At 45.2% G+C, this 24,428-nt stretch overlaps 1 protein-coding gene across 1 annotated transcript in view; it reads right to left on the bottom strand.

Annotated features, from left to right (window-relative positions):
* Nucleotides 1–10,580, bottom strand: part of TKFC (triokinase and FMN cyclase) — a 222,592-nt gene extending 212,012 nt beyond the window's left edge. The window contains exon 1 of the mRNA XM_086955605.1: nt 10,422–10,580. The gene's annotated coding sequence lies outside the window, so the exon portion shown is untranslated. The remainder of the gene's footprint in view (nt 1–10,421) is intronic.
* Nucleotides 10,581–24,428: the final 13,848 nt, after the last annotated feature.

Genomic DNA, 24,428 nt, shown 5'->3' on the forward strand with positions numbered 1-24,428 from the left:
TGGGCAGGAGCCATACAGAGATCTGAACGCAAGCGTCAAAGCTTTGAATTTTATCCTGTTGGCTACTGGTAGCCAATGCAGGGTTCGAAGATGCGGAGAGACTGACTGCTTGAAAGGAATTCGCAGTAACAGTCTCGCAGCCGCATTTTGAACTACCTGAAGCCTGTGAGTCAAGTATTTTGGGAGGCCCAGGTATAAACCATTGGCATAGTCCAGCCGTGAGGTGACAGTCGCGTGGACAACCGTTTTTCTACAACTCTCCGGTAAGAGCCTTAGGATTTTTCGGAGGTTTCTCAGCTTGCTAAGACAGCATCCGGCCACTTGTTGGACATGGGATGAAAAGGACATGTTATCATCCCATCTCACTCCAAGATTTTTTGCCGAGTGACTTGGTGAAGGGGGCGGGCCCATCTCCGTAGGCCACCAGAGTTCAGGGGCGGGGGGGGGACCCTTGCTGAAGAAGATGACTTCAGTTTTATTGGCATTCAGTTTTAATTTATTAGTGTTCATCCAGTGTGCTATATCCTGGAGACAGCCTTTGAAATTTGAGAAAGAATCATGCGTCATCTCCGAGTACGGAAATACCAACTGGGTGTCGTCGGCATATGAAATTGCCTTGACACCCCAGTTGGCAATTAACGTGAAAAGAGGAGCCAGGTAGATGTTGAACAGAAGGGGGCTGAGGGCCGATCCCTGCGGAACTCCGCAGCCAAGAATTTTGGGTGTGGAAGAGAACGTCCCAAGTGCTACCTTCTGCGTTCTAAGTGATAGGTAGGAGTTTATCCACCCTAGTGCTCTGTCCTGAATGCCTATCTCTGCGAGCCGGTTGAGTAGGCTGGCGTGGTCCACCGTATCGAAGGCGGCCGACAGATCCAGGAGTACCAGCATTGCTGAGTCTCCTGCATCCATCGACCACCTCACTGACTCGGCTACCTCTATGATCGCTGTTTCTGTGCTGAAACCGGGACGGAAACCCGATTGAGTTTCATGTAGGATGTTATTGGTTTCCACAAATTTACTCAATTGTCGCTGTATAATTTTTTCCAGCATTTTTCCCGGGGCAGCAAGTAGGGATATAGGGCGGAGATTCGTAAGGTCGTCTGGGTCCCCATTGGGTTTCTTCTTTAGGGGTAGAAGAGTAGCATGCTTCCAGACGTCCGGGAAAATGCCCGAAGCAATGGAAGAATTCCAAATGCATTGAAGTATCGGGGCTACCGAGTCTGCAATGGCACTCCATAGTTTAGCTGGGCAAGGGTCGTCAGGGGAGCCGGATTTGCATCGGCTAAGTTCTTGCCTTACCTCATTCAGTGGAATATGCATGAACTGGGTAAAAGTCTCTTCTAGCTCGCCTTTATTCGTTATGTCCTGCTTCACTGTTTCTGTTATTGGGCCAAAAGAGTCGTAGACTTTTTTAATTTTATGATCAAAATACTCAGAAATTTGCTCACATAGCGTTGTTCGAATTTTGACTAAGAACCTTGTGTGTTCGAAAACTTGTGTCTGCCTTTTCTGAATCGTTTTTGGCCACTATAGGTGTGGCAGGGTATACTCAGACATGAGTCCCTTGCTCACTGCACCATCAGGATTCAAGCAAGCCGGGCCGACGACGGCTGAAATGCCAGAAACCGGTCCCCGGAAGCTTGTCTCCTTTCCGGTGAAGAATTGGCTTGTTAGTTTGGTCTGCCCTGTTCCCATGATGCACTGGGCCAGGGACAGACTAATTTGCATATAGCCAGGTTCTGAGCTGGGATGGTGCAGTGAGCTAAATAACGGTGATGGATCAAGCCCCGATCTTTGGACTGGGTAAGAGTGGTCTGCTTAATTCAGACACTCTGTTCATCACCACCCCCTTTTCTGAATCGTTTTTGGCCACTATAGGTGTGGCAGGGTATACTCAGACATGAGTCCCTTGCTCACTGCACCATCAGGATTCAAGCAAGCCGGGCCGACGACGGCTGAAATGCCAGAAACCGGTCCCCGGAAGCTTGTCTCCTTTCCGGTGAAGAATTGGCTTGGTAGTTTGGTCTGCCCTGTTCCCATGATGCACTGGGCCAGGGACAGACTAATTTGCATATAGCCAGGTTCTGAGCTGGGATGGAGCAGTGAGCTAAATAACGGTGATGGATCAAGCCCTGATGTTTGGACTGGGTAAGAGTGGTCTGCTTAATTCAGACACTCTGTTCATCACCACCCCCTTTTCTGAATCGTTTTTGGCCACTATAGGTGTGGCAGGGTATACTCAGACATGAGTCCCTTGCTCACTGCACCATCAGGATTCAAGCAAGCCGGGCCGACGACGGCTGAAATGCCAGAAACCGGTCCCCGGAAGCTTGTCTCCTTTCCGGTGAAGAATTGGCTTGGTAGTTTGGTCTGCCCTGTTCCCATGATGCACTGGGCCAGGGACAGACTAATTTGCATATAGCCAGGTTCTGAGCTGGGATGGTGCAGTGAGCTAAATAACGGTGATGCGTCAAGCCCTGATCTTTGGACTGGGTAAGAGTGGTCTGCTTAATTCAGACACTCTGTTCATCACCACACCCTTTTCTGAATTGCTTTAGAAGCCGACATTATCTTTATCTCCTAGGTTGATGGTGCTGAAAGGTCAGGATTTATTGTGCCTCCAAGCAATCTGGATGAACATGTTTGCTGTAATCCACCAGTTTTTACAGTGGAGGCGTAAACCTAAGCTTTTAACAAGAGTGGGCCGTTGGATTGTGGTGTTGCTGGTAAAGGGGCCACACGGTCAACTATTGGGAAAATACAGGGACTGTTGTTGACTAGTGAGCGGTTAATACACTCTTCCTTGTTCCCTGGAGGAAGTGGAACGATTTCACGCAAACACCCTGGGTTAAGTCCTAGATATTGTGTTATTTTAGCTTTATTCGTAGATATTTTATCTCCATCTGCACTGCAGGCTGTTAGTGCTTTTCCATGGTCTTTGTTTACAGTTTCAGGTTTCTTTTTCAAATATCCTGTGATAGTTGGTTGGCAGATCCCACTAGGAACTCTTGTGTATTTGTCCTCTTCGGGAGCAGTTAGAGATAGTGCTGTTTAATTGTCTGACTCTTAGTCTATATCTCCTCTTGGAATACTCAAGCTGCTGCACCGGGAATCGTCCCCACTCTCTCCATTCTTTCTCCGCCGCTTTGTTTTAGGTTGTGGTATTGCCTCAAGCAGCCGTCCAGACCTCATTGCGTTAACTGCGCTGAGAATTTTTTCTTTTTGAATTGCAAGCAATTTTTTAGGGGGGAGAGGGGATTTCAAGAAGATTCCAGCTAAATTCTGCAACAACTTTAGATCGTGATGTTAAGTTCGGAGTGGAGGGGTTGATAATGATGTTTGAAACGATGGTTAGCAACAACAGCAACCTGTTCAGCCAAGAAGAGGGTGAGGACAGACCATTGACCAGCAGCTACTTCCGCTGTCCCTGCAGCCACTACCTTCGTCACACGCTCCCAAGAACAGATCTCCAGGGAGGAAAGCAGCAAGCAGCGATGAACAAACGTGGGAATACAGGGGTATGAAGGGATGGGTCCCGATCTCCTGCTGATAACCGGACGATTTCAGACTGATGTTAACTGGTAACGGACTGGGTGTCTGGCAAATATTAGGAGAGTAGTCTTGAGTAGCGGACAGGTGCTACCAGGTGCCTGACAGCTGCACCCAGACCTAGCTGGGCCGCTTCTACGGGCACCCACGCTCCCACTCAACAAGGACCTACTAAAAAGACCCTCAAAGCGAAGGTATTAAATGTAATGTTATGGCAGTGCACAGCTGCAGCGGCTCACCTTTCCTTCTGCTCCTCCATAGCTGTCAGCCCAACAGTATGTCAGCCCCCGGGCTCTCCGGCTCTCCTTCCTGCTCCTTGCGGCTCGCTTTCCCTGCTGCACCGGGACCAGGCGCAGGCTTGCTTCACCTTTCACTTGCTGCTCCTGTGGTTGATACCTCCTGGGGCTGAGACCACTTCGCTGTACCCAGCAATCCCCCTGGGCGGGTTATGCAGCACCTGCTGCCACAGTTGACACCCCCCTGTGAGGGCTCCTCTCACTTGTTGCTCCTGACAGCCCGGGGGTATGGATTCCTCGCTGCAGCTGCTGTCAAACACCGCCAATCACCAGCCAGCAGCCGACAGCCCCCAGGGCTAGGCTCCGGCTGCCCATTAGTTCCCGGTTCTCGATACACAGCCAACCGCATGGCCAACCGCGGAAGCTCCTGCCTGGCTTCCAGCCTCTTGCCTGACTTCCAGGGTGTGTGCTTCTCTCACAAGTCTCTAAGCTCCATCCTAACCATTTTTTATTACTTTAAAAAAATTTCTTCTTTTCCTCACTAGTTCAATAGTGAAGCACTTTAGATAAAATAGTTATGATACTTGCATATTGTGGTAGATGAATAAAACAGGGATCCATAATCATCTAATTAAATAAAAAGTAAACAATGACCTATAACATGTTAAGCACAGAAGAATATATATATTAACTATAAGTAATACATACATTTTTAAGCAGACCTAAAGAATAGCTATATATTTTAAAAACATAATTATTATACATATTTGTACAAAGAAAGAAGCACATCTAGATACATATGTATCATCTCATTATAAATGCTTACAAACATAGGGATATGCTGTACATTAAGATTGAATATGATGGTTATGTAGGAAAGAGTCAACTCTTGAGTTCCTGTTGTGACTGCTGTATTGTTCCATATCCTTGTTTGATCACCAATTAGATTCTGACATAAAGCAATCCAGCCAGTGGGGTAGATGGCATCAAAGTAGGGAGCTGGAAATCTAACACTACGATTACCAATGAAATTGATGCCCTCAGGCTGTCTATTAGGTTACTGCTATGAACTCATTCAACATACTTGACTTAACTTTAAGAATGTCCTTCTTCTGTAGAGTGACAGAGGAGCACCCAATATCAGGGGGTCTAAACTAAGAAAAATAGTTTATATGTTTAAAACAGAGAAGGGACAACACGCCCTCCATGAAACATCTCTCACTGTAGCTCTAAAAACAACCCTGCCTGTACTGGTCTAAGTTGTATCTAATAGAGCTACAGTTAAAGAATGGTATGATGGGAAAACTATATACATGTCCAAATCTTCATTGAGATATGCAGAGGGTTATCTTGGTGGGAGCAACAATAGTGGGTTGAAAAATGTATTTCTACCTGTGGTTTGACAATTAAAGAATATGACGTGTGAGATAAGCAGATGGAGGATCTCAGAAAGAGATGGACATAAGTGGCTAGCAGAGCAGAGGAAAATTATGTGAAGTGAAGATACAGGTGTGATTGAGACTCTTTGAATACCACTACCCCTTCCACAGATCTAGTATTGTTCAATTCACACAGTATTAGTCCCTCAGAATTGAACATTTTTCAGTTCTAAATATTCAAAACAACATCATTATGACACATTGATCTGATAATTCTAACAAGCATTACCAGCGCTAACAGGTCTTGCTTGTGTTAGGCCAATGTTCATTGTTGTAAGGTATGCCTCAATACAATCAGAAAACTCACAGGGAGATACTTGTATACTAGTCATTGGTTTGATGTACTCACGAGAAAGTGTCACACATTTGACCACGGGCTGTCACTCATAAGCAGTGCTTTAAAGGACCAGTACCGAGTACCGGCACTTCAAAATTTTCGGCGCTTGAGTACCGGAACTTCTCTTTGTCGACAGAGAGTACCGGTACTCATGGGCCAAGCTAAGTGATATTGGCATTTACAAAAAAGAAACATAATACACCTGAGAATGAGTGGGTCCGTTTTCCTGAAGCACTCTAATCGAGTGCTAATCTCCCCTTTCAATGTGCTAATTGGACCGCGGCCCACAGACATTTATTCAGGGTTGGCAGGAAGTTTGGGAGGGGCCCGACTTACACTGTGATGCCTGAGGCAGTGTCCTCCTGGTAGTGATGACCCTGAGATAATCTGCTAAGTGGCACCGCTGTCTCGAGAGCCGTGCTTGTTGTGCCTTTTAAAGACACACATCACATGCTCTCAGACTCACGCTGGGTGGGACACAAACTTCAGGGATCCCCCACGACAGGGGCTAAAAATGCAGAAAGTGTGGTGGTCAGGAGGTGACAGTCCGAACACCGGCCTCAGTAAGGTTGCATTTCCATGTAAAATTTTAAGAACTTTGATCTAAGACAAACTTGAGAAATGTGTACTATCAGATGTCTGTGTTAAAAAAAATGCCATACAAAAAAATGCCGTTGTGTGCTTCCCAGGAGGGTATTCGAAAATGAATGTCCATTAAGACAAAACAGGACTTAAAATATATTCCTAGGTGAAAGCACTGTGAGCTGTGTTTTCAGTTTAATAAACAGCAGTGGATTAAAGCCATAATTCTCAGGTATAATGCAATATCCGTAAATTGCAGAAGTGACATGTGTAAAAGAAGAGTTGACCAGAATTTCAAGAAAAATCTGCATTTTTATCGACTTGTAAAAGGGCCACAAACACAGCACAAATGTGTTTAGTGGTGAACTTGAGAAATGTCTAGATTTGGCAGTTAATGTATATTGTGTGGCTCTCCCTGGAAAAATGGGGTCCTGGGCGAAACAGACGAGCTGCTCGTAATGCCCCTTAACTGGGCAGTTTGTGTAGTCTGTGTGGGTCTGATTTTATTCGAGAAAACCACATGAACTGCCCGACAGATCACTTCTCAGAGCGTAGGCCTCTTTCTGCGTGGTCGGTGGAATTTGAATTACATAGAATTTCTTCAAACTTTACTTCCCTGTTATGAAGAATAAAAAAATACAAATTCACCCGGTGCTAGCGGCGGCATGTCAGGTTCAAGAATTATGGATTTCAAGCAAAGGAAAGTCTAAACATAATGGCTGATTTGTGACACATTGAGGCAAGGTACTCCCCAATAAAGTCTGAATTCACAATCGAGGCCTCTGTGCAGAGACTGGAGACAGCAAGCACAGATTCTATACGTGTGAAGTCCGCCTGGCCCTCAATGCATTACTAGTATTGTGCGGGGGCACAGGTGAGCCTTGTGGGTGCATTGACTAGAGCCTGCTGATCTCAGGTGCTGCTCCGCCTACGTCACCAAGGGGAGCACATTGGCATGTATATGTCCTAAGGAGCTCATATGTGTCAGTACCCCACCACTCTGGGATGTAATCTGTGGGATGGGATTTGCAAATTACACTGCAACGCCTTCCTCTGCTGTAATAATGCGGAAAAGAGAAATCAAAGGTGCAGGAAGCATTCCTTTCTGATTGGCAGATGATAAGATAGATCAGTGGACTGATGCAACCACTGCAGAGATCTTTGTGTTACCTGAAAGTCTTATGTTCAAATTTCAACGGGTCCACTCTGCCTTTTACCCTACTGAGCCTATGAAAATGAGTAACATTGAGTTGGGTAACACCTGTTATCAGCTCCAAGAGTCCAGGCAAATGATAGAGTTTACTACAGAAGTGTCACAATTATTCTTAATGAAGGATGTTCTTTCATATGTGCTTGTTAGACAAGTAGGCATGTCCTCACATACAACATGTTTGCCTGGGAAGGAGTGCATATGCTAGTCCGGCCTTGCAACCTATTTTCTGAACTTCCAAATGTTCTTTGGGAATCTGTGCATGGTCAAAACGCACCTATATGCAGGGACACTGGAATTATGCGGTAGGGGATGGCTACATTATGTGGCAGGGTTGAGTTAATTATGCAGCTAGATAAAGCATATTATTAGGCATAATGCGGCACATTTAGAGATAGTATTACTTTATTATTTTGTCATATTTACACTTCTTAACAGTCTGGGCATTGGTTGCACCTCATTAGTATCATTTTAACACCCAAATATAGCATTGAGAAACAAAAAGGTGACCAGTCAACCTTTGCAAAGGGCCTTTCACTGCACAACAACACATGTTGATGCAATTTTAGTAACTTTTGAACCGTTTGAGCTAGAAACTTCTTTTTAGTTAAAATCTGCAGATTATGCAGCAGAGTATCAATTATGTGACACATGCGTCAAATCTTCAATTATGCGTAAAACGCCACAGCTGCACAATCAGATAATACCAGTGGCCCTTCCTATAAAGAGAAGGATTTTGTGAGCCAGGACCAATGTTTCTTTAAGTGTAAAAAACAGAGGCTGCCTTGTTGTTTGTCATCTTGTGACCTGAAACCAATGAAGGTGTTAAAGAACCATTAAAAAACACCACTTTGAGACCAAGGTTGGTTAATAGTGCAGGCTTGAAATTCACTGTACTGTAGAGGGCAGAGGTCTTCATCTTCTCTAAAAGGCTGAGGAACAGAATTTGTACCTCTCCTTGCACATCCTCTCCATCACTTTACTATCCTGTTCTCTGGGCACCCAGTACATGGGATTTTTAAAGCACTATATTCAAAACAGGACTGATTTCTCTGCTAATCATCTGATCCAAACCACCCATTGTCACTTCTTTTGTGTTACAGCATTACTACTACCTATTTTAATGGTCCTCAACTCACAGGCCTCAGAAGGATAAAAAGCTGAGTTTGACTTGCTGAGATCCGAACTTGTGAACTGTAGATCGCAGGACATATCAGAGACCGGTGCTGAACATGTTTCGCCTTTTCATTTAGCATCAGGGATACAACATTAAGTGTGATATAATCTGCACACACATATGTCTATTTTAGATTCCTCCTGAAAGCACCCGGAGTGCTACCGCAAACAGCATCCACATGTATTGTATTTACATTAACCTGATCTGTAGTCTCTGTCATGCTTTCCATGCTTTGCAGGACAACAAGTTTCAAGAAGCAACAACCACCATCCTATTCTTTCTCTGATGTGACCCCGTAATTGAATATCCTGAAAATCTTCCATGAATCTGTCCCTACTGGACTTATGTTTGAAACAGAGGGACCAATTTATCATTGAATTGCATTGCTCTTGTGTCACGCTAGATGTTGCAAGGGCAACTCAATTCTACAGTCAGATTTACCAAGCACTGGAAGGCCACCTTACGTGGCCATGTGTTGCTTTGTAAAAGACAAAAGGGTTAAGCATAGTTAAACCTTTCCAAAAAATGTTAAGGAAAATATCTTTTGCGAGTCATATGTGATCTAGGTGTTGCACCATGAGAAGCCCGCTTTAATAATAAATGTACTGTTTTGTATGTATAAGGTAAATGGAATAATCAAAATATACCAGAAAAAATTTGTATCATTATGCACATCTGCACACCAATTAAATCGCAATCACATCATCTGACACCTCTTTTACTATACCGATCCCCTAAAACAAACCTTCCTAAACTCTTTCCTCTGAGTCCTTCCCTCTAAACTCCTTTTTACTCATCCAAAAGCCTCCTCCTATTGCTAAGACCTAAAAAAATATTCTTTGACTCTTTTATCCCTCCACTATCCTTTTCAATCGAAATTAACAGACTAACATGTTCACTTCTCAAATTCTATATTAAACTATACTAATATACTACCCAAATAACTGAATAACATATCCACTACTCAAATTACTTCATATTTTTTTTTACTATACTAATTTTCAACAGTAATCCTTTATGGGTTAGGGAGTGGCGTGCTACTCGCCAGAAAAGCGATTCAACACCCATTAGGGGTAACAAGTGCTATATGAATTAAAATCTTTCTTCCCCTTTTATCCCTCCGCTATCCTTCTCACTCCAAGTAACTGACTAATATCCACCACTGAAATTACTTCATATTTCACCATATTAATTCACCACTAATCCTTTGTAGGCTTCCTGAATAGTGTGCATCAACAAGCGCTATATAAATACAAACCTTTGCCCTCCTCTATCCTTCTGCTATTATTCCAAATCCAAATAACTGACTAACCTATCCACCACTTAAAATGTACTTGCATGTTTCACTATACTAATTCAACACTAATCCTCTATGGGTCCCAGAGTAGCGTGCTACTTGCCGAAAAAGCGCTTCGACGCCTCAGTCAGGGGTAGTAAGCGCAGTTACAATACAATACATTAAATGTGTGCCCCTGGCTGGATCCCTTTGGACTGCCAATAGCCCCGCCCCTAACCCACCCACCCCAAGACCCACCAACCCCAAGAACCACAAACCCCAAGACCCACCACTAACCACGCCCAAGCCCCGCCCCATATCTTACATCTCAATTTGTTGAGTACCTGCACTTATTTTTTTCCACTTAAAGCACTGTTCATAAGTCAACTGAAACAAAAAAACGTCATACATAAGCAATCTAAAAAATGTGGACACTATGTAAAGCAAGCCCTGCAATGAGAAAACGTGCACCTAACAGCTATCCTATTTAACCAAAAGAACAGGACGGAGAATGTACACGAGCTAGCGCACAGGTGTTCCCATCACCATCGTTCCTTCAAAGAATGAACACCAAAGTTCCAACATTTTGAGTTTCCAAAAACATAACAGTCCTACCTCTACGAAGTTATATCCAGCGACCCCGAGAAATAGTTATGTAGCTGAACCTTGTCCATTATTTACAACAGACGGGTATTATCGCCATGTGTTATTGCTCTTAGATTTACAAAAAAACAATATTCTTTTCCTTTCCTTTTTTTCTGGCTCCGACGTCATAGCTGTCTTTCTTTTGTTTCTACTACATTCGGTTGCTTGAAGCGCAACAATGTTAATATTTCTTTTGTGTCAGTGTCAAAGGCGTTGTTGATTTGAGCCTTGAAAGCAAAGTATTCACGTTCATTCAGTTGGGGATCCTTTAAAGCGCTGTATATTGTTTTATTATTCCTGGTGCTTGATTGAAAAGGAACACGTACCTAATTTTTGTCGAAGGACATGGAAGCCCAATTTAAAATGGCCGCCACCCAGTTGTTGGGAATTAGAACTAGACCGCTATGGAGAAAACACATTAAAGCAGTTATGGGCGCCGTGGGTCTGGAACAGTGCTTATTATAAAGTTCTATCTCCTAACTTACGGTACTCCGTTTAACAACATGTGAAGGGTGGAAGACTGGATTTTGACAACGTGGACGCAGACTTTTTATTCGTGACTGACAAATGTTCTGCTCACTGAGCCATCCTGTTTGCAGAACTCCAAGCATTTAGCCAAAAATGAGGAGGGATAGGGGGCGTGATTATTTATTTTATTTATTTTATTTATGCAATTTTATATAGCGCGGACTTTACCCGAAGGTGTCAGAGCGCTTCACAATAGGAACAGAAATGATACAAACTGAGAACATTACACGAGCAACAGATTGCAGAGGCATACGTTACGTTACATACGGTAAAGTGATAATTGTGAGCAAACAAGAATACATGAGGTAGTAAAAATTGTGAGAAACCAAAAATACATGAGGTAGACAAGGTAATTGTGACACTTGTGAGCAAACAAAATACATGAGGTAGTAAAAATGTGGGCTACCAACCATACATGAGGTAGTAAAAAGTGCACAGGAGGAAAAAGTGACAAGTGTGCAGGCTACAAGAGAAAATAGAGTATAAATTGCGGTATAATACTGCAATATATGTTAGCCACTCAAGCACAAGAACAAACGATTACGTAGGCAAAAGTGGCACTTGTGCAAGTATCAAAGGTAAAAAACATGTGAGAGGAAGCAAACCGTGTGTTACAGGGGCAAAGTGGTGAGTGCAAGTTGCAAGAGGGTACCAAACACAAGTACATGGATAATACTGCAATAAAAGGCAAACACTCTAACCGCAAGAACACACTGGGAAGGCACTTCCATGGACATGAGAAGTAGAAATTATCAGTAGTGGGAGATCTTCCTTCAGATAAAAGAGAGTTACTTTTGGAGGTGTCTCTGGAGGAGGAGAGCTTTGAGGTCCCTTTTAAAGGCCTGGGAGGAGGCGGTGGTCCGGAGCTGAGGCGGGAATGAGTTCCAGATTCTCACTGCGTTGCCTGAAAAGGATTGGGCCATCGTTCTTTCCTTCTTGAAAGTGGGAGGTTCAAGCAGTAGATTCTCCGCATTGCGTGAAGGTCTAGAACCTCCAGAGAGTTTCAGTTTATTCGCCAGGTAGAGAGGAGAAGAGGAGTGCAGGGCTTTGTGGGTGATACAAGCGGTCTTGTAGATAGCTCTAGCCTCAAAGGGAAGCCAGCGGAGGGTAGATAACATCGGTGTGATGTGATCGCTTCTTTTGGCCCCATAAATGAAACGAGTTGCTGAGTGGAAAACAGACTTAAGTGGGGACAAGTGGGATTTGGGGAGGCCAGTAAGAAGAGAATTGCAGTAGTCGAGTCTGGAGAGGACCAGTGCTTGCACCAGGGTTATAAGGTCCCGCTCCGCGAAGAAGCGACGGATTCCCCAAAGAAGGCGCAGTTGGTATCGAGCTGATTTCGCAATGGAATTGATGTGGGGAATTAGATTGAGTTTTTTGTCTAGTATGACACCAAGGGATTTGGCGCTGTCGACAATGATGGGTTTATTGTTTAGTAGATTCATCTGATCCATCCATGATTGAACCGGGGGAGGAGAGAGTGAGGAGGAGAAGAGGAGGAATTCAGTTTTGGAGGGATTCAGAATCAGTTGATGAGTTGACATCCAGTTTTGAATGGAGTCGAGAGTGGAGCTTAGGATGGAGAGATCGTGAGTAGAGGCAATCTTGAGGTAGAGTTGAGTGTCGTCAGCATAAAGATGATAGTGAATCCCGGATTTACTTAGGAGATTTCCCAGTGGTTCTAAATAGAGATTGAACAGTGTGGGAGCAAGTATCGAGCCTTGGGGAACACCTTGACCTACCGCCACAGGAGGTGAAAGACTGTTCGCTATTTTGATCATTTGGGATCTGCCAGAAAGGAAGGATGCAAACCATTTAAGCACAGTGCCCTCCATGCCCATTCTCTGTTGAAGAATATTGAGGAGGGTGTTGTGATTGACAGTGTCAAAGGCTGCGGAAAGGTCAAGGAGAATTAGAAGACAGGACCCCCCTGAATCGAGTATCCTCAACGCGTCATCAACCACTTGCAGTAGGGCTGTTTCAGTGCTGCAGTTTTGGATGAAGCCGGACTGACAGTGGTCTAGAAGATCATTGTCCTTGATATGACAGGAGAGTTGTTTTGCTACACATCTTTCTGTGATCTTCGCCAGAAAGGGAAGGTTAGTGATGGGGCGGAAGTTGTTGAGGTCATTCGCATCAGCAGTGGGTTTTTTCAGAAGAGGGGTGACCTGCCCAGTTTTGAAGGAGGCAGGAAGGGAGCCTTGCCAGAGGGAGAGGTTGATCAGAGTGGTCCAATAGGAGAGGGAATGGGTATAGAAGTCAATGGCAATGGCAATGGCACTGGGGATAGGGTCAAGAGAATGGTTGGATGGCTTCGTTTCTCGTATACACTTGAGAAGGGCATCTTCAGATATGGGGTCAAAGCTCTGCCAAATGGCTAAGGATTTGCGCTCCTCTGGAGGGGTAGGATGAGCGACCTGATCCACAAGTGATTTCACTTTTTCATCGAAGAAAATAGCAAAATCCGCTGCTCTCTTTGTAGAATCATCCACCTTGGAGGTTGGGGGAGAGCAGTTAGGCATTTTGATGAGATCGAATAGTTTTTTGGGTCTATTTTTGGCGGAGTCAAGGAGGGTTTTGAAGTGTGTCGCTTTCCCAAGGTAGATGTGCTTGTGGTACTTGGATCTTGCTGAGCGAAGCTTGGCCAAATTGTCGGAGGAGGGCACTTGCCTCCATTGTTTCTCCAGGGATCTTAGCTGCTTCCTTTCCTCATAAAGGGATTTGTTGAACCAAGGTGCTGAGGGAGTGGGCCTTAACCTTTTGCTTTTGAGTGGAGCGACTTTATTAATTTCAGCTGCAAGAACTATGAGGCTTTGAGAGGTGAGTTCGTCAACATCTAGGTTCGGGTCGAGCCTTGGAAGAGATAACAAAGCTGATTCACAGAGGGGACCGACATCAATATTTTTAGCATCCCGGAACCATGAGATGGCCCTCTTGGGTTGGCCAAGAGTTATAGAGTGTGAAAGTTGAAGAGAGAATGGGATGAGGAGGTGGTCAGACCAATCTACATGAATTGGGGTAGTGGTAGAAAGCATGCCTGCTTTAGAAATAACAAGGTCCAGGATTGCGCCCTTAGAATGGGTTGATTCAGTGCAGTGTTGGATAAGATCGTTAGTAGAGAGGAAAGTGGCCAGTGAGTTCGCAGAGGAGTCTTGCGGTACTCCCCAGTGGAGATTGAAGTCACCCACGAAGGTCTGATTGTCACTTCGCGAGTATTGGTCGCTGATGAAGTCGGTGAGTTCATCCATAAACGAAGGGCCGTAAATGACATGGAATCTGAGGGGTGAACGGTGTTGCAATTGAAGCTCAAGAGAAAGGCATTCAAAGGTTTTGGAGGAGCTGTTAGGAGAGGCCTTGAGTTGGAGGGTGTTTCTAAAGATGACTGCAACACCTCCCCCCGTGTTGTCAGTTCTGTCATTCCTAAGTAAAGAGTAGCCTGTGGGTAATAGGAGATCAAATATCGAGTGAGATGTATCTTTGAACCAGGTCTCTGTGAGGAAGAGCATGTCAATATTATGAAGGGTGATGGTATCGGAGATTTCAAGTTTGTGTTTTACTGCAGATCTGCAGTTGTGAAGCATGCAGCGCAGCTCTGTCAAGACTGTTTTGGTGACGGGGGCACTAGGGCTCTGAAGGGTGATCGGGATATTGTACTTATGAGTGGGTGCTCGGGGGGGTTTAGGTGGATGCTTTGTTCTGACAGAGGTGATGATCGGAATGGCATAGATAGTGGGGTTGCTAGGGTATGCCGGTTGAGGAGGGGTGGCGTTTAAGGGCTTGAGTGAGTTAACAGAGTTTCCCGGCGATAGGTTAAGCTTGGCTGTACTGGGGTGAGGAGGCGAGGTGCATCTCGTGTGAAGTTGGGAAGGAGTAGCGGTGCAAGAAGGGGTGACAATCTTAGAGCATAAAAGTGAAATGGCAGCTGTAAGCTGGGAGATGGAGGTGATAAGAGAGCCTAGCTTGTTTTCCAGTGAGAATGGGACAGAGCACGGAAGGTTGGGTTGGGGAAGGTTGGGTGGCTCTATTGAAACAGGGGGGGGTGGAGTGGGTGGTGGCAGGCAGGAAGAGGTGGCAGGAAAGGAGGTAATTTTGGGTGTGGGGGTCATAAGTGGGGAAGGGTGGTGGGTGAGAGCGGGAGTTAGTGAAAAGGAGGTTAAGGGAGAGTTGTCTATGTTGGTGTTGCAAGAGGGAGAGGAATTAAGGACACATTTAGGGGGAGAGGTGTGCGGAACACGGCGGTTGGGTAGAATGAGAGGGGAGGCCTGTGTGGCGTCATGAGAATGTAGGAGGTTTGGGAGGAAAAGAGGTGCGGTGGTTGTGGAGGACCTGTCAGCTAGGAGAGGTGGCTGCGAGGGAACGGGCATCAGGCTGAGTGAGGGGTGTTGGGAGAAAGGGGAGTTGAAGAGAGGAAGTGGTTCTGCTGGGCCAGAGGGAGGGAAGTGGAAGGGGTTATCGGGCGGGGAAGGGGAGTAGTGCAGCATTACTGGCGGAGTAGGAGGGAGGAGAGAGATGTGGTGGGATTGAGGAGAGGACGGGGTGAATAACGAGGGGAGGAGGGGGTAGGGGGGAGGGATGGAAGGGGTGAGGGGAGCATAAGGAAAGTACACTTGGGGAGAGGGACGGAGGAGAGGTGGGCTAAAAAGGGGGGTGATGGGAAGGAAGATGGGGGAGGAGAAGAGATTGGAGGATCGGGATGGTGCAGATGGGACGAGGAGCGTATTGGCTTGTGGTAAGGTTGAAGTCATGTGTGGAGGGATATACTGTGAGGGGGGAGGAATAGGAGGGGAGGTCACACGGGAGGGGGAGGGAAGGGGGCCGACCTGTGCTCCTCGAGGGAGCAGCCAATTGGAGTGAGGTGGGGTCTGCGGAGGAGAAAGGGAGTAATGGGTGGAGCTGGAAGGAGAGTGATGGGGGAATCCGGTTGCAGAGGAGGGGAGTAAGGAGGGGAAGAGGCAGTCAAAGAGCGAGAGGCAGTTGTCTGTGCCTTGGATCAGGACAGTACCGTTGTTATAGAGTGAGATAGTGAGGTTACCTTTGAAGCAAGCAGAGGGGGAAATTTTTAGTTTTTTCCCATGGGGGATAGAGGAGGAGGAGGTGACGTTGAGGGCATAGTAAAAACTGTTGGACCAGGAGGGGATGTCATGAGTGAAGAAAATGAAATCATTTTTTAGCCTCCCAAAACAACTATTGTAAAATTGATCCACAAAAAGGGAATCTGGGAAACGTTCAATAGTGTTATGTTTCCATCGTTTAGTTGCGGCTTTAGACAGGCTAGGAGGATAAATGATTTTGTAGCAATTAGTTCCAGCCTTAACTCGGGGGGTGGCCATGATGGTGAAAAGTGGCGAAGGAGTGTGGGGGGGATAAGAGGAAGGTGTTACTGGGAAAGCGGTGGAGAAGAGAAATAGAAGAGCATAAGGGGGGCACATAGTCCGGACGTTAAGGTGAGGATATCAGAGCTAATGTGCCGTTTGGCACTAGCAAAGCCTAGGTGTGCAAACCAGCCTCAACATCTTAAGATTATCAGTAGAGGTGCTCAGGGCAGGGTGCGGAGAACATACTATATGCAAAGCGATTTCTAACACCAACAAATATCTACTGGCCTGGCGCCCTACAAGTCTTGCAGACTCCTTGTCCAGCTGGCCATTTCTGATGGGGACTCACATGCCCTAAAACCATAGTGTCAATAAGTGCAAGTGCACTTGATACACAATAGTAGCATACGGTATATACGGTGAATTACAAAGTACAAGGTGTAAGTGTAGGTAAAATACTGATAGTATATAAGGGCAGGATACAAAAAATATGAGGTAGCACACGATACAGTTTACACAATGTACAAAAATATACGTAAATATATGAGGTATCAATCGGTGCATTCCAGGATAAAAGTGAGATATTCCAGGATAAAAGTGAGATAGGTGCAGCTTACAAAAATGTACAATAGACAACTACAAGAATGGTACTAATGATGTACTGAGACAGGATACCGGTGCAACCAAAAAGCTGCATGATGGTATATGTGAGGTATCAGTCGTTGCATTCCAGGCATAGAAGTGAAATAGGTGCAGCTTGCAAAATGTACAATAAACAAATCAAAGAATGATATACTGATACAAGGTACCGGTGCAACCAAAAGCTGCATGAAGCAGAAATGACATTAGCGAGCAGCCAGAAATAATTGAGGTAGCGATCTGTACATTACTAGTAAGAAAAGTGAGGTTTGTGCAGGTTACACAAAATGTACAAAATACAAGTAGAGGTATAGTACTGCAATAAAAGGTAGACTCTTAGTCACATGAGGGTTTAAATACAAAGCTATGTAAAGTGTGCTATCTAACAAGGCCAGGTCTTAGGGAATGGTCGGATAGAGAGAATGACTAGACCAAGATGGCCGCCCAAGAGGGAGAGAGACCAATCTAAAATGGCCGCCAAATAGTGAAGATAGATAGTTAGTCCTCTTTTTGTTGTTTTGCTTTGAGAGCAGGGAAGTGAAGTTTCAGTTTCTATTCAAGCAAGTCCAGTCCCTAGCTTGCTGGAGGGAGTCTTATCTCTGATGTGGAGGTCTTGTGTGGGGGAGTTAAATTGCGGAGCCTCGTGACCAAAAGAAGGTACTGGATGGGATTTATGACTACAGTTTTATGGCTCCAGCCATTTTGAACAAAGGAAGTTTTTCAAAGATGTGTGCAAGCGAATGGGGAAAATAAATACCTTATTTGTGGGTGATGGTCGCTGATAGGTATATGTTTTCACTTCTATAACAAGCATTTACAATGCAATGGTCTCTGCAGCATTAAAGGTAGAGCTATTGGCATTGCTCATGATTTTTTTTTTTTAAATCATAAATAAATGGCATAATCATTTACATTTTTTTATATCAACGAGAGAGGTAGGGCTCGAGTCAACACTCCTTTGCCCCATAAGGTCTGATGATGCACCTCAGGCACGGGCTCACAGCTGTTATTATTCACACAGTTCTGATGCGCTATCTAATACTCTTTACTAATAACTCTCTCCTACTCACTATCAACTTCTCACTCTACTACTACTTACTCTGTGTGTGGGTGCTAATGTAATAGGTCTCGCACATGCAAGCGATGAAGCTATTGGCAATGTAAATGATTATTGAAAACAACAAAGGAGTGCTTATGTGTAACTAAAAACCCAGATACCAAAGAAAAATAAAGTGACAGTTTATTCCCGGACCCGTACCTTGGTCAGGTAGTACTGTGTTTTAGCATGTCTGCTCCTAATAGTCAGGAGGCGTCCACCCTGTGGTCAGGGATGACTATATCCAACTTTCCGGTCAGATGGCGGTCCCTGAATGTAGGTGCTGGGCAGGGAGTCGCAGGCGTTAAAAGGACGCAGCGTGAACATTGCCCAAAGCCGTCCTGACCCAGGAAGTCTACGAGTTTCTAACGATTCGTACCTTTAGGCTACTGTACTCTACAGTGTGCCTGCACGGTTAATAACCGTGAGTAATTTCTCTTTTACTATTTAATTTTTTGTATTTTTCACATTAAGTGCCTCACGGGAGGGTGTACCTTAGCGCGTGCATACCCCCGGAGTGCCATTTAGGTGTGGTCCTGACGAATGCTGCACGATCCCGCTTTTTTGACAGCAGAAACATGTTGACCATTTGTTGTAATTAAGGACACAGGTCTCCTAACATAGTACCATTGGTTGTCCGACCTTCACGTTTTTAACCTTAATACGGGCTGGCCCGCATTAAATATTTTGTTTGGGTTCTAACCCTGTATTTTTTAACTTTGCACTCACTTATTTTGCACACACTTTTGAGTTTAATCACTAGTACACTCACCACCAAACCCGCTCCGCTGTAACTCAGGCGTTGTAGCACGCTGGGGCGACATTCGGTCACCCAAGCGGGGACCCAATGATGAAGCATGTCACCAACTAGTGGTGAGTGAGGGTCCTTCTAAACAAAAGGCTGCTTGCCTTGCCTTGTTGGATATAGTCATCCCTGTCCACAGGGTGGACGCATCCTGACTATTAGGAGCAGACATGCTAAAACACAGTACTACCTGACCAAGGTAGGGGTCCAGGAATAAAATGTCACTTTATTTTTCTTTGGTATCTGGGTTTTTAGTTACACATAAGCACTCCTTTGTTGTTTTCAATAATCATTTACATTGCCAATAGCTTCATCGCTTGCATATGCGAGACCTATTACATTAGCACCCACACACAGAGTAAGTAGTAGTAGAGTGAGAAGTTGATAGTGAGTAGGAGAGAGTTATTAGTAAAGAGTATTAGATAGCGCATCAGAACTGTGTGAATAATAACAGCTGTGAGCCCGTGCCTGAGGTGCATCATCAGAGCTGTGTGAATAATAACTGTGTCAGCCCCGTGCCTGAGGTGCATCATCAGAGCTGTGTGAATAATAACAGCTGTGAGCACCTGCCTGAGGTGCATCATCAGAGCTGTGTGAATAATAACTGTGTCAGCCCGTGCCTGAGGTGTATCATCAGAGCTGTGTGAATTATAACTGCGTCAGCCCGTGCCTGAGGTGCATCATCAGAGATGTGTGAATTATAACTGCGTCAGCCCGTGCCTGAGGTGCATCATCAGAGCTGTGTGAGTAATAACAGCGTCTAGCCGAGACCCAAAAAAGAGCTCTGAGGAAGCTCTCGCTGGCCATATTTCACTTTTTTTTGCCACCACCTGTCCTCCCTTCATTGTCTGTGTTGTCACTCCCCCACCTGTCATCTCACCCCCAAATAACAAAAAAGTGCTGTGCCAAAGCTGGAGGCATCATATCTAATTGTTCCCTTTGTTTGTGCTGCCTCCCCCACCCCACACACTCTCCTCCTGTTGTATTGATTCCCACTCACCCTCCCTCCTTGCAGTAATGAAAGAAACAGAAGCGCTATGATGGTACCTGCTGGCAGCGTCAGTGTTATTTTTTTAATCTTATTGTTTTACTTTCAGAGATATTGAGGAGCATTTGTGCTGTTGTAAAACATGCCTGAACAACTGACAAGGCCAATGCATTGAGTAAGCAAGAGATATTGGCCTTGCCAATGCTTATTTATTTATTTTATCATTATTGCCTTTTGTGGCATTCCCAAAGTCTATCCCAAAGTGAAGAGAAGCACTTTAAAAGCAGCATGCTGCTGCTATTGTTTGTTCATTGCGATAGAAACTTATGTCAGTGAGGGGCACGGACTGGGAAAGAGCTCTGCATGAGCCAGCCTTGAGGTGCACAAAGACAATAGTGGGGGAGGCTCTCGAAGACGACAGCTGAAGGGCAGGGGAAACATAGACTGGATGGAATACGAAAGCATTTGCACTCCGCCAGTTTACGTCTTGCACAGTGGCGAAATAGGGTCCGTCCCGCAGCCCCCTCAGTGTCTTGGGGGCAGGGGGGGGACAATACTCCGGCCTGAGAGCGCCTATCCCTGGAGGGTGGGGGAAAAGGGGGGGGCTCCATGTACTCTGCAGGGGGGGTCTTCAAGTTTCCTTACTCCTTATATTTTGCAACTGGTTCTTATGTAAAGCGCTCTGACACCTTCGGGTAAAGTTCGCGCTATATAAAATCGCATTAAATAAAAAAAATAAAAAATAAAAATTGCGCCTCTAGTTTCCATTACTTCATCCTGCAGAAAGCTTATCTGCAGTGGCCCCTGTTGCTCAATGTGCCCAGTGACTCCGGCTGGAATCACAGTACGTCCAAACTCCCTTTCAGCAGCAGTAACCCTCTGCACGAGCTCGCCAGAAATCACTAAAACATGACGTAGTGGACCAGATTTCACATTAACGAAACAATGCATTGATTGTCTAAAACTTTAGTTTCAGTATGACGCACACATTATATATCGAAACAATAATCTTTGCTGCCTGAAACATGGCAATTATCTTATAGTAAACAAAAAAACAAGTTTACTATTCTTCGCAAATTAATGAATCAAAACAAGTCTAGCATAAAACGAGAGGACAAATAAAAGACACATACCTTCACCGTTCTGCCACGGACCTTGTCTAACAGCTTCGGGAACGCCCTTCAGTATTTATACCGCTGCAGGCAGTCGCCTTTAAAACAGTTTCACTTTCATTCTTACTCTGCTAAGTGAGCACGCAATTTACAGGAAATGCAGCACTGGAGAAGTTTCCAAATATCCACACAGGATAATTTCTGTTTCTGACTTGTTGAAGATAAAGGTAGCACAGAGGCCTCATTGACGGAATCCTCTTCATGCTAACTTATTCGTTTGTTGGATTCATATAACAATTTGGCATATTTAAACAAGCTGAAGGAGAAGCAGCACGAGGGCCTCGCCACCTTCTACCGGCCGGACAAGCTCACCCTGCTTAGCCAGCATGACATCTGCCTCAGCGAGGCTTTGCTGGCCGAGCCCATGCACGCCGAGCTGCTAGAGAAGCTGTCGGACTACGGGGCAGCCAAGGGGCAGCTGCTGCAGAAGGCCCGAGGTGCAGGGGGGTTATCCAGGTCCCAGGGACCTGCCACAGGGGAATAGGCCGTAAGAACATATCTCCAAACAAGAGAGGAGCGCTCCACATGACCAAGTTTCTCCGAGGCAAGGCAGAAATGCCTCGGAGAAACCAGGGTCATTTTTCGGATTGGGGGCGTGTTCGGTGTTCTCAGAATGGACATGGCCTAAAAGTGGAAAGAAGAACACCGAACACACCTCCAAATCTGAAAAGGACGGAGCCTATTTGGAGGGACAGCTCTCTCTTCCAATGGCTGGCCTCCGTTTAGGAAGCCAGCCAATGGGAGAGAGGCAAAAACAGAGGCGGGACAAATAGTTTATACTAAGAATCATTAAATCTCTGTACTTGCGGTTCTGCCTTCGGCAGACCGGACAGTACCTCGACCTAAAAACGAAAGAACCATTGAATCCTTGAAGCATCGTGATTCCTCAAATAGGTATTTTAACAAGCATTGGAAATGCAATAGGTCTCACATTAGGAAAGTTTGCGCTATTGGTCTTATAAATGACTTTTTTTTATTTATGTGTTGTTTTTGAAAATAGCTAAATGAATAGCTTTGTCATTTACAATGCCAATAGTTATAACTTTCACAAATGTGACACCTATAGCATTTGTAATGCAACATGTTTTGTATTTACGTGACTTAGATGTATTGATATTACAAATAACAATGGATTTACATTTTTTTATATAATTAATACTTAAATAATTAATTTAATTTTTAATGTCAATAGCTTTAAGTTTTGTAAATAACTTTTGTGAACATTATGTTCAGTGCTTTTTATTGTGACGAAAATCCAAGAACAAAAGTGAAATATTAACATCTTTTTGTGATTTGTAATAAAGCTTGAAAACAGCTTGAAACATTGAAAGAACATATTTGAACCAGTGATGCTGTAGTGGTGCCGAGTGATGAGGTGGTTGCGCTGAGTGATGCTGTGGTTGCGCTGAGTGATGCTGTTGTTACGCTGAGTGATGCTGTGGTTGCGCTGAGTGATGCTGTGTTTGCAATGAGTGATGCTGTGGTGGTGCGGTGTGATGCTGGGGTGGTGTTGAGTGGTGCTGTGGTGGTGCAGAGTGATGCGACGGTGGTGCTGAGTGATGCTGCGGTGGAGCTGAGTGTTAATGTGGTGGTGCTGAGTGATAATGTGTCGGTGCTGAGTGATGCTGGGGTGACGCTGAGTGATGTGGTGATGCTGAGTGGTGCTTTGGTGGTGCTGACTGTTGCTGGGGTGGGGCTGAGTGGTACTGTGGTGTTGCTGAGTGATGCTGTGGTGGTGCAGAGTGGTGCTGTGGTGGTGGAGAGTGGTGCTGTGGTGGTTCAGTGTGGTGCTGTGGTGGTTCTGTGGTGGTTCTGTGGTGGCACTGAGTGGTGCTGTGGTGGTGCTGAGTGATGCTGTGGTGGTGCTGAGTGGTGCTGTGGTGGTGCTGAATGGTGCTGTGGTGGTGCTGAGTGATGCTGTGGTGGTGCTGAGTGAGGGATGGGGAGAGGGAGAAAAAGGAGAGCAGGAGAGGGAGAGGGTAAAGAGAGGGAGAGAGAGAGGGGAAGAGAGGAGAGAGAGACGTAGACAGGGCGAGGAGAGGGAAGAGAGGGAAAGGGAGAGAGGGAGAGGGAAGTGAGGGAAAGGGAGAGAGGGTAGAGGGAGAGAGGGAGTGTAAGAAGAGAGGGGGAGGACGAGAGCGAAGGACGGAGGGGAGAGAGAGGGGAGGGAGAGAGGGAGAGAGAGAGAGGAGGAAAAAGGAGAGCATGGGGAAGGTAAAGAGAGGAGAGAGAGGGGAAGAGAGAGAGGGAGAGGGTGAGAGAGGAGAGAGGAGAGAGGGAGAGGGAAGTGAGGGAAAGGGAGAGAGGTAGACGGAGAGAGGGCGAGGGATAGGGAGAGAGTGAGGGGAGGGAGAGAGAGGGAGGACGAGAGGGAAGGAGGGAGAGTTGAGGGATTGGAGTGAGAGAATGAGAGAGAGAGAGAGGAGAGCAGTGAGAGGGATATTGGAGGAGAGAGTGAGAACCGGGTGCAGCATACCAATTCATGGCAGTCCATTTATAGCTTTGAACGGTCTTAATTGGAAGACAGCAATCAGATTTTAAGGTGCACAGTCTATATGCCTTTGAGTTTCAAAATGTTCGTTTTCTACATGGTATCCCTCCAATGAGGTTAAGTACTGGCCTATGAGGTTACAGGAAGAAATCACAGTTGAAAAGAGGGGCAATAAACAAACTAGCCGCAACGTACACATAACTATTGTTTTTGATTCAAGAGAAATTAATACGATTCTCTTTAGTTATATGCCGAAGTATATTTTCTCCGAAAGTGGATAAAGAAATACTTATGAAGACAATACAGAAATTAGTTACCATGCAAGAAAGCCGTAATTGAATAATAAATAACAGAAGCAACATGCAATACTTTCAAGCTCAGTTCTTTGAAAAGCAAACGAAAAGATGGTTTAAAAAAAAATCCACGCCACAGCTTGCTATTGCTCTCACAAATAGGAATGCATTTGCTTGGCTTTACTTCTACCTTCTTTTTTATGCATAACAGACCTGTTGTTGTGTTGGCCCCATTACACCGAAACACGACAACTTGTCTTCAGAAAATCGTGAGCAAATCACTGCTAAAACCATGTTACTCCCGAGTGGGTAGCGCGTGTTCACAACATCAATTACATGGTGTTTGGCTCAGATTTTCACCAATAGTGATGCAACAACCAAAATTACAGCGCAAGACACAGTGAATTTTACCTTCATAAAGTATACGGCAAAGTGGCAGCCCCACGACAAATCACTCGGTACCAGGTATTGGACGAGTGAGGGCTGGAACCAGGAAGAGAATAAAATGGAAGTCTCTGAAAGCTCATTGGTTGAGGACATACGTAAGAGCTGGAGCGTCACCCGCAATTGTGTTAAATCAAAAGAGCGGCAAAAAGTGAGGAAAGACTATATGAGTGGTGAAAGACTCTTTGTCTCATACTGGTCATTAA

The sequence above is a fragment of the Lissotriton vulgaris genome, chromosome 2_1 (assembly GCF_964263255.1).
Source record: "Lissotriton vulgaris chromosome 2_1, aLisVul1.2, whole genome shotgun sequence".
In the NCBI taxonomy this organism is placed as follows: Eukaryota; Metazoa; Chordata; class Amphibia; order Caudata; family Salamandridae; genus Lissotriton; species Lissotriton vulgaris.